Here is a 10,180-nt window from a genome sequence, read left to right as displayed (position 1 = left end):
TTCACTTTCATCTGGTGTCAGTGTGAAAATCAACAATTTAGACTTTACTGCCCACATACTTTTACCGCATACTAACATTTCCAACAGATAATGCAACCAGAATAAAAAAAAACGTTTAGAACGTTTAATTATTTTTCACATAGATCCCCAAAAGACACACAATGTTGGAAACTCAATGTCACAAGGTACATCTGGCTTTTCCAACGGGTTAGGTTTATTCTAGTTATTAATAGCCGACGACAGCGGCGCCCGAGTGCAAGTCCGAGTAGCACGAGCTACTCCCCCCCCCCCCCCCCCCCCCCCCCCAAGTCTATAGTAGCACCAGCGCCGTAACGCCAAGCGCGCGGTCCGCTACATTCGAAGCATCAGTCGTGCACGCAGCATGTCGTTGGCTCGCGCCGTCCAGACGACGAACAATAGACTGTGAGGAGAAGCGCGAGCGCTGCACGCCGCAGTGAAACGATGAACGCGGGCTGATTTCTCAGGTAAGGCACGCGCCCATGTCGTCGCCAAGCAGACATTTAGGGCTAGCGGACGACCGCTTTGCGACTGCAAACTGCAAACCTTCGAAAGAGCGAGCTATTCGCAGCGACTAAGAGTATCGTGTGTCCAGAGCGGCGAAATAGCGACTTAAACCTCCAATCTTGTTTTCATTGTTAGTCAGTAATTTCGTGATGATTAGACAACAGACGGTCATTTGTTCGATGGTCTTCCCCCCCGCGCACACATCCGTGGAATCAAGTTGAGATTGGCTATATATTACACCCGTTGTTTGTGTTAAAACAAGGTAGCGGAACACCTCCAGCACAAAGCGTGGCTTGATGGCTAGGTGGTGTTTCACTTGAAGAGCATCGTGGCTTTTGACTCGATCAACACTGCAGCGTACCCTTTGTGTTCTTGAAGTGGTCTGGGATCAAACATTCCTCCCCGCGTGCAGCGAGGCTCGCGCTTGATCCGTCCGCGAGCGCCGACTCTTCTGGAGTGAACTCATTCACAAACAATGAGGAATTTCACGTGCGTGCTACGTTTGTCTAACTACTTGTATATGGATTACCTGTGTTTAGTGCATTCGGCGCGCCTTTTAAAACCAGATTTTTGTCAGCCCACCCAATGGAGTGAACTGATTCATGCCTAGGACATACAAAAAATAAACACAGAATGTGCTGTGTGCGTGTGTATATATGTATACACATATATAATGTGTGTGGGTGTGTGTGTTTACGTATGTAATGCATGTACATATGTTTGTATACGTGCTGCATGTAGGCTCTGTTTGCTTGATGGTGGTTTCCTGGGACGGTGTTCAGCAGCTGAGGTTTAACACCGTTTGCTGATTATAATTTCTTGTTTTAATATTTGAGTTCTTACATCTTTTGTCTGGTGTGGCCTGTTGCTGACGGTCTTTTCTCCTGCATCCATTCAACTTGACCTGCTTTATCAGCCAGATGGAAGGTTTATCCAGTATAATTGTCTCTCTCTCTGGGGCTCCGTCTGTGTTATGGGGAGGGATACGTCCATAATCTTTTCAGTATCTACGAGACAGTACAGTCTCAGACAAGTTGCGTAGGCAAGTCTGGACAGGCTTGAAGTGAGCTGGAGGACACGTAGTCAGAGGAAAACCTTCCCCAGGTCTGCCTTTGATCTGATGGGCCGTTTGTCGACAGGAGAGGGAGGAGCAACCCAGCAGTGGGTTGGGACCAAACGCTGTATTATTTGTTCCTTTCTGCTGTTGTGTGCTCAGGTCTAATTGCAACCAGAAGTGAGTGTGTTGTGGGAGCCGAGGGGAACACAGTCATCTTGGAATCAGACTGGCTGAAGACGTCGGTGAAGACGGCGTCATGGCTTGAAATGCCTGTAGTTCATGCAGAAGTTGTTTGGTTGTTTCAAAGAACTTCAGCTCACTAATGACAAGACACGGAGAGCTCTTGGGTAGCAAGCAGCTGTTGAACCAAATGTCACATTGTGGTTTTTTTTAGGTGTTTTGGTAGAAACCGTGGTATCTGGTTCACATTCGTTGTTGATTCGATTTCTAGCTTAGACTCTGGGAGAAGATAATTTTTTTACAGCCTTTCTATCCTACACTGGCATTGCAGAGAATCACTGATAGGTACTGCTGTCTCTCCTATGATTATGCTGTTTCATTTTGTCTGTCACTTTTCATTGTGGACTGTGGCGAGTTGAAGTGGGAAGTATTGACAGAATGCTTAAGACTTGACATGCTATCAATATTCCTCACCTCAGCATTTCCTTTGTCATTAAAATAAACCAAAACAGCAAAAAACAAAACAAAACAAACCTGTTGGTTACAATTAGGCAGACCACATGGATCATCTAATAAATTTCCTCTAATACACTGATGAGTTAGGGAATGATTGATTAAGACTGGCTCATTTTAATGACAATATGATAAACCAGATGTTGCTACATACTGTGTTATTTGACTAAACGATTTATCAGTCCTATATAGGTTCCATGCAAAGTCAGCCCTATATCACGTTACTGGTTTGAGGAATGTTTCAGAGTAGCGTCCCAGTGCGGTGAGTCACTGGGATAAGTGGGGGGCTTATAAGTTGTGTGTATGGCACCTTTAATACATATAGGAGCCTAAGCTGAGGACGAGTGATTTCCAAGGTCTGTTCTAGCTGTGTTACCGGGTAGATTTGGCACACCCCCATACATCCCCACACACCCCCATACATCCCCACACTTCTCATAGCAGTTCAGTGTTCTCACGATTCAATCAACTGATGGACATTTCATTTGTTCTCTGAACAGATGCATCATTTTCACAGTAATCTTTCTTTTTTTATGAATGACCTGTTATGAATGACATGTTGCTGTGTCTAATACACACACACACACACACACACACACACACACACACACATACATACATATATAAAAGTGAGAGTGGAACTAGTGTGCTGTAGTAAAGATGTAGGTGTAGTCATAACTGCATGAGCTACACGTTTCACTTGTTTCACATTTACATCTTTTTGTATGGTTAAAGGTGTGTACACCAATAGACCTTTAAGCGTGTTCCAAAAACCATGGGAATTAATGTGGAGTCACTTCCCACCCAAGCCCCCACCCTAACCCCCTCCTTTTGGCTATAAAGGCCTTCATTTTCATACGATGTTGGAGAGTGTGTGTGGGAATGGGTTCACATTCACTCCGAAGAGATTTTATAAGGTCAGGCACTGAAGTTGGATGAGAGAGCCTGGCTCGCAAATGACGTTAGAGTTTCTCTTCAAGGTCTGCAGTGGGCTTGAGGTTAGTGCTGTTTGGTGTGGGGTTCCACAGCACCAGAAACATCAAATGCTGCATTTATTGACCTGGTTTTGGGCAGAGGGGCACAGTCAGGCTGACACAGGAAAGTGAACCAAACTGTTTCCACAAATTTCAAAGCATGTAGATCTCTAAACTATCCTTTTGTTCTGTAGCAATAACATTCCCTTCTCCAGAGGTAAGAGACCCCGCCCACACCCTAGAAACCAGGCCAGTGCCCAGTGCCGCCAACATGCACTCTTGGCTCTGTGCATTTCAGTAGGTTATGTTCTCTTGGCATTATCGGATTTGATGATCAGACCACCAGTTGCTGAAGTGTGATTCACCACTCTAGAGGACACGTTTCCACTGCTCCAGAGTCCAGTAGTTGTGTGCTATACACCAGTCAACACTTAGCATTGTACATTATCTTTGGCTTGTGTGCACACCCACCCCTTTCATAGATCTCCTGAATGAGTTAACGTGCTGACGTTGACGTGCACCACAGTCTTCAGTCTTCACATCCTTCTAGCCACCGTCCATCAATATTGCACAGTTGCATGTTTGCAGTGAGCATACCAGAAGCACATGAACAATAATAACGTCCACATACTTTTGATCATATATCGAATCAATAATGTTAAGCTGAATTCATAAGACGGTGCTTTAAGTGCATTGACATCCATCTGCAACGTGCTTCTGCATGCTTCAGGTCTGAGATCAGTTTCCAAAAGTGTTGTATGGAAAAGTATCATTCAGCACTCAATGACCAGATGACTGTAGTGCAGTGAAGAGTGAACAGGGCTGGCTGCAAAATTGTAATATAGACAGAAGCAGCTAGTGTGCTGGTGTGTTTTACAGCAATAGCAAAGTACACAACATGCATGCCATCACTGTCGGAGATTAGACAGACGAGTGAATCATGGCCTCTTTAAACGGAGCCATTCAGGGATAGAAAACTGCAGTGAATGTTTCCTTTATTCAGAATTTGACTTATCCGCTGTTTCCCGCTGGTCGTTTTGCGCTTTGTTTTGGGTTTTTTTTAGGCCTGTATAAGCACGTCAGCTCTTAGTCATGGTGCGGCTTACACGTGCATGTTCTCATAATTTCCTCGTCTGACAGCGTGCGCACATGCGCAACACTGAAAGCTGTAGATTTGACTTTGTGGTCATTTTGAAACTTTGACTGTTGGGTGTTCTCATTTTAATAGGAGAGGCCTTGCTGCTGTCTGATCCTGCAGTGGGAAGGTCTGATAAAGGTCATGTCTGATAAATGGTCGTTGGGTTTGGATCTCCAGCCGGACCAGCCTGGCTCTCTCTCTCTCCGGTTGGGGGGGGGGGGGGGGTGCGTAACGGATGATGACAACAGGGCACTGGGGCTGGAACCATGAGTCAGCAGCCACGGGGGGAAACGTATCCATGGCTGCTAAAAGCGGCGGGTTTCAGATCTCTCGGAGACTGAATGGACTTCAATTAGAGTCACACAATGGAAGGGTAATGGAGTCTAACTACTGGCTTGTAAACATTTGCTCTTGGTGTGCGAAGGTGAGGCTGCAATAATGCACTCCAGATAAATTCCACAGAAAACTCTTGTAGACCTTGTAGATCAGTCACTTTTTATGTGCTCTTGCATCAGCCAGATGGACATTTGTGGTCCCCCTTCGCTTTTTGACAGTCTCAACCTCGTGGGCTGAAACAGAATCCGCTACACATTACTCCATGAGCAACTACTAACTTGAAGTCATGGTTCCCAGAGCCAACACGCACGCATTTGAAGTTTGGGGAGGAGGAGGCGTGGTTATGGTAATGTTAATTTTATATAAGGCACCCAAAATCAGCCACTTTGCATTTTGAGGCATCTTCGTGACAGTAGCTGAAATGCTTATTTGTTTATTTTACTTTACGAAGTTTAGTGGCGACCCCTAAACGGGAATTGCCGAAAGGGGTCCTCATTTGTCCTCATCTTTCATTTTTAGGTGAACGTTAGTATGTAGGAGAAAGTAGATGAAAAGTTGTGCTAGTGTACGTTTGTATGACCTTGTCATTTTCATTTTAGACAACAGCTACCTCTACATAAACCAATTCTGAAATCCTCAGTTTAAGTGCTGTGGACTCTTCTGACCTTTAGTTACTAATAGAAAAAAGTCTATTAACAGAAATAAAGCCCAAAATAGAGGCACAGCTATGATATACATGTTAAAGGGCACCTTTGAACCTGCAGTAAATTGGCTGACATTGTACCAGTATCACCTTTTCTTTGTAGCCAATAAACATTTAACGGTTAGCATAATCTACAGCAGCTCCCAGGGACGTTACGGGGCTTGACGGTCTCTTCTTTCCCCCATGGAGGTTGGAATTCAACATGAGCAGGACTGTTAGGAAATTGCAGTAATTACTTAATATGTGATTTATATGAACTAATGAGGCCTTGTTCGAGATTTTCCTGCAAAATCGTTTGGATCAGTCTCTACACCAGTCTGCCACTTGGTTAAGGTTAAGGTTTCCTTGATTAGGTTGGTAGTGTTTGCGTCTGTCTTTAAACATTAACTATTTTGTAATGCGGATCCTTGTGATGCACAGTGATTTGTCTATTTTGTGCTTTGTTTTAAAGGAAGACAAATCATCTGACATCAGACACAACATTTGAGCCAAGTGTAGACTACCCACAAAAATGCCACACTTCCTGACACACACACACACACGCTCTTGCGCAATTGAAGAAGAGGTTCTGCTGTCTCTCGTTGGTCTCGAACCTGACTAACCCTCGTCACCGTGTTGTGTCCTTGGCATTGTCTGTTTCATTTCCACACCGAACGTGACACCAGATCAGGCGGCGCTGTGACGGCCCTGTGTAGACATGATCTTATCAGTGTGTCTTCTGATTCTGGCATGTCACTTTGCTTGTTGGTTTTCTGAAAACACGATCACTCAGCCACTAAGCACTTTTTCTTCATATTTTTGCAACTCACATTAATGTCGCTGATCTTGGGGAGTTGAAATGTGCTTGTTTATTTACCTATTTACAAACTCGCATGAAGTGAGGTGAGTTATAGAAATATAACCTGATGGGTTAACTGCTTGCAGGGGGCTTATGTGGCCATGAGGTATTGTTGAGTAATCACAACAGCTTCCAAGATTGCTAGCTGTAATATTTCTGCTCTCTGAGAGCTATAGAGATTATTAAAGCCTATATCATTTATTTTACATTTACGGCGTTTAGCAGACGCTCTTATCCAGAGCGACTTACAAAAGTGCTAAGTGTTTAGTCAGAATATGCATCTCTATCTAGTATAAACAGGTTTAAGTCCAAACTACTCGAGCTCAAGCACTGCCATAAACAGTTCCCAGAGATAAAGTGCAATTACAATCTATACCAATGCTTCAGTAGATTAGTGCTTATAAGTGCTTTACAAAGAGATGGGTCTTCAGTCTGTGTTTGAAAACCGCGAGAGAGTTCGCTGTTCGGATAGCCAGTGGAAGTTCGTTCCACCATCTGGGAGCCAGGACAGAGAAGCATCTTGTCGCGTGTCTTCCATGAATCTTGAGGGATGGCGGGTCAAGCCGAGCCATACTTGAAGCGCGAAGGGCTCGACCATTGCCATAAGGTCCTTCATACCATAGCTGGTTCATTTTTGGCTTTGTAGGCAAGCATCAGAATTTTAAAACTGTATGCGAGCAGCCACGGGAAGCCAGTGAAGGAAGCACAGCAGTGGAGTGACATGAGTGAACTTGGGTAGATTGAAGACAAGCCTTGCTGCTGCATTCCGGATCAGTTGCAAGGGCCTGATGGCCTGCAGAGGAAGACCAGCCAGGAGCGAGTTGCAGTAGTCGAGCCTTGAAATGACAAGAGACTGGACAAGCACCTGGGAGGCCTCCTGAGAGAGGAAGGGTCGGATACGTCGGATGTTGTAGAGAAAGTATCTGCATGACCGAGTCAGGTTTGTAATATGGGCAGAGAACGACAACTGGTCATCCAGAGTCACCCCAAGGTTTCTTGCATCTTTAGACGGAACAATCAAAGAGTTCTCGAATGAGATGGCAAGATCCTGCTGAGAACCTGTAGCTCCAGAGATGAACAGCAGCTCAGTCTTGCTGGGATTGAGCTTTAGATGATGAGCTGCCATATATGAAGAGATGTCAGTCAGACATGCAGAGATACGGCTGCAAACCTGAGTATCAGATGGTGGGAAGGAAAGCATTAGTTGAGTGTCATCAGCATAGCAGTGGTAGGAGAAACCATGAGAGGTAATTACATCACCAAGAGAACGGGTGTAGAGTGAAAAGAGGAGAGGACCTAGCACTGAGCCTTGAGGGACACCAGTAAGGAGGCTGCAAGGAGCAGATGTAGACCCTCTCCATGTTACTTGATAAGAACGCCTCTCTAGATAGGACTCAAACCACTTTCATGCATAGCCTGCGATTCCCAGGTCAGCGAGGACAGATAGAAGGATCTTGTGGTTCACCATGTCGAAAGCTGCAGAGAGGTCCAGAAGGATCAGAACCGATGACAGTTTGGATGTTCTTGTAGTCTGGAGCTTCTCAGTCACTGCTATGAGGGCCGTTTCTGTTGAGTGTGCTGGTTTGAAGCCTGACAAGTTGGGGTCCTGGAGCAGGTTCTGAGTGAGAAAGAGAGACAATTGGTTGTATACAGCACGCTCAAGAATTTTTGATAGGTAAGAAAGGAGTGATACCGTTCGGTAGTTGCAGACATCTGAGCTGTCCAGGGTGGGCTTCTTCAGAATTGGGACCACTCTGGCAGTCTTGAATGCAGCTGGGACCTGGCCTGATGACAAGGAGCTGTTCATGATGAACGTGATAAAGGGTAACAGATCCATGGAGACTGTCTGGAAGAGTGTGGATGGAATGGGGTCCAGTGGGCAGGTTGTTGGGTTGCTGGATTTAAGTAGCTGTAGGACCTCTGTGGAAAGAGGAGAAAAACATGTTAAGGAATTAATGGTAAGAGGATGAGTATTGGTGAAGGATGTAGAGAAAGAGGAAAATGACTGATGGATTTTGTTAACCTTCTCCTTAAAGAAGGTGACAAAATCCTCCGGGGTAAGTGAAGAGGGTGGTGGGGGAGAGGGGGGTTTGAGAAGAGAGGAAAAGATCCTAAAGAGCCTGTGTGGATCCGACGCTGATGCTTCCAGTTTCTCCTTGTAGAAGGATGACTTGGCAGCAGTAACCTCTGTTGAGAACTTGTAGAAGAGAGCTTGATAGGAGTGTAGGTCAAAGTCAAGCTGGGACTTCCTCTCTGCCTTTCTTAGCTCTCTCCGGTTTCTGCCTAGGACTTCAGTCAGCCACGGGGCAGGTGGGGAGGATCTGGCTGGCCTGGAGGAAAGAGGACACAAAAGGTTAACTGCAGACGAGAGAAAGCAATGTATCTGTGGCTGTATCCAAGAAAAGAGATAGAAAGGAATCGGGATGTGGAAGGGTAGTAAGGATAGTTGAAGCCAGAGATGAGTAAGAGATGGAGTGCAGGTTACGTCGAGAGAATGACGAGCCTGAAGGAGAAACATTGACAGGGAGAGCAGTAAGGGAGAATGTGAATTTTAAAACCATTCCATCTTAAGTGTTCAATAATTATATATAATAGGACTAAATAATACACCCATTGAATCAAAATCAAAAATATAATTATCAAATCAAGGTGCAATTATAATTGCCATTAAATGGGATTGTCAAGATTTCTAACTCCTTTTTTTTCAATTGGATTAAAACCCAATAAAATCCATAACGTATAATGATGGCCTAAATGAACTGGAGTAGCAACTGCACCATCTGGTCATATTATGTTTTGCTATAAAAACAGGGTAAAATGATACTGTATGGATCATTAAAAAACACCTGGAGATAATAAATTCTAAACAAAATTCAAATGCTCTATTCTGCTCTGATGGCATGTGTCACTCACTACTCAAATGAACGTGGGCAGGCACTGTCTAGGGTAGCTGGTCTAGGCTTCTACTAAACGGAGCACACGTGACTGTGGGGCTTACGCAACCGAAGCTTGTTGGAGCATCATCAGTGCATGTCAGAGTGGTTCTTCTCATCTGTGACTCATCAATACTCCACAGTTACTGTGCAAGTTCGGAGATGCATGGGGAACTGGGTGCGTGTGTGTGTGTGTGTGCACATTAAACAAGCTATCTGTTCCTTAGAGAATCACAGAGAACAACAACACAAAAGTCCTGTTTTCAGGACTCACAATAGTTGTTATTGTGTCATTTTTGGTTAGAATTCCTCCCAAATTTCACCTGACCTGTCTGGCAAGGCATGTGGCAATTCCCATGATGAAATATGCTTATTAGAGGTGTGCCAAAAAATCGATTCATATATCAAAAATCGATTCTCATTTACTACGATTCAGAATCGATTTTAAATGTCCCAAAATCGATTCTAAGTCGTGGTGAAGTCTCACGTTACGTAATTAAAAAATTACGCGAGACTTTACGCAGCAGATTCTGGGACACACTCGGAAAAGTTTCAAAACAAATGGAGGAAAGAGATATTCAACCTGTCCCGTCTTCATTTAAGGCAAAAATATGGGTTCATTTTGGTTTTTACCGAAATGCCAGGGAAGACCGAACTTGACACAATGTAGCTCGTGTGCAAAGCTTGTGTAACGCGGTGAGCACGGGAACGTACACACTGCGTGAAATAATATAAAGAAGAGTGGACCCAAGTGCCGGCTCGCAAGAGCAAGACATTTGATACTTGTCAAATGTATTAGCGAGAGGGAAACGCACACAGCGACCCAGAAGAACAAACAAAACAACGCGGAAGACTAAACGCGCAAAAGAATAGAAACAAAAACCGTGAGGGCACGGAGTAAATAGAAAATACAACGCATGGAAAATAACACTCAACCGCAGAGAGATGGGAGAAGGAAGCAAAATAACAACAGTAACTAAAAA

At 44.5% G+C, this 10,180-nt stretch overlaps 1 protein-coding gene across 2 annotated transcripts in view; it reads left to right on the top strand.

Annotated features, from left to right (window-relative positions):
- Window positions 1-314: 314 nt before the first annotated feature.
- st6gal2a (ST6 beta-galactosamide alpha-2,6-sialyltranferase 2a) overlaps window positions 315-10,180 on the top strand; it is a 39,659-nt gene continuing 29,793 nt past the window's right edge. Inside the window, exon 1 of one of the 2 annotated variants that reach the window (XM_077001895.1) lies at window positions 315-485. The gene's annotated coding sequence lies outside the window, so the exon portion shown is untranslated. Of the gene's footprint in view, window positions 486-588; window positions 1,015-10,180 lie in introns of those variants that run through there. The other variant, XM_077001896.1, reaches the window with a different exon arrangement.

The sequence above is a fragment of the Brachyhypopomus gauderio genome, chromosome 4 (assembly GCF_052324685.1).
Source record: "Brachyhypopomus gauderio isolate BG-103 chromosome 4, BGAUD_0.2, whole genome shotgun sequence".
Taxonomy (NCBI): domain Eukaryota; kingdom Metazoa; phylum Chordata; class Actinopteri; order Gymnotiformes; family Hypopomidae; genus Brachyhypopomus; species Brachyhypopomus gauderio.
This window is presented reverse-complemented; position numbering and strand designations above follow the sequence as displayed.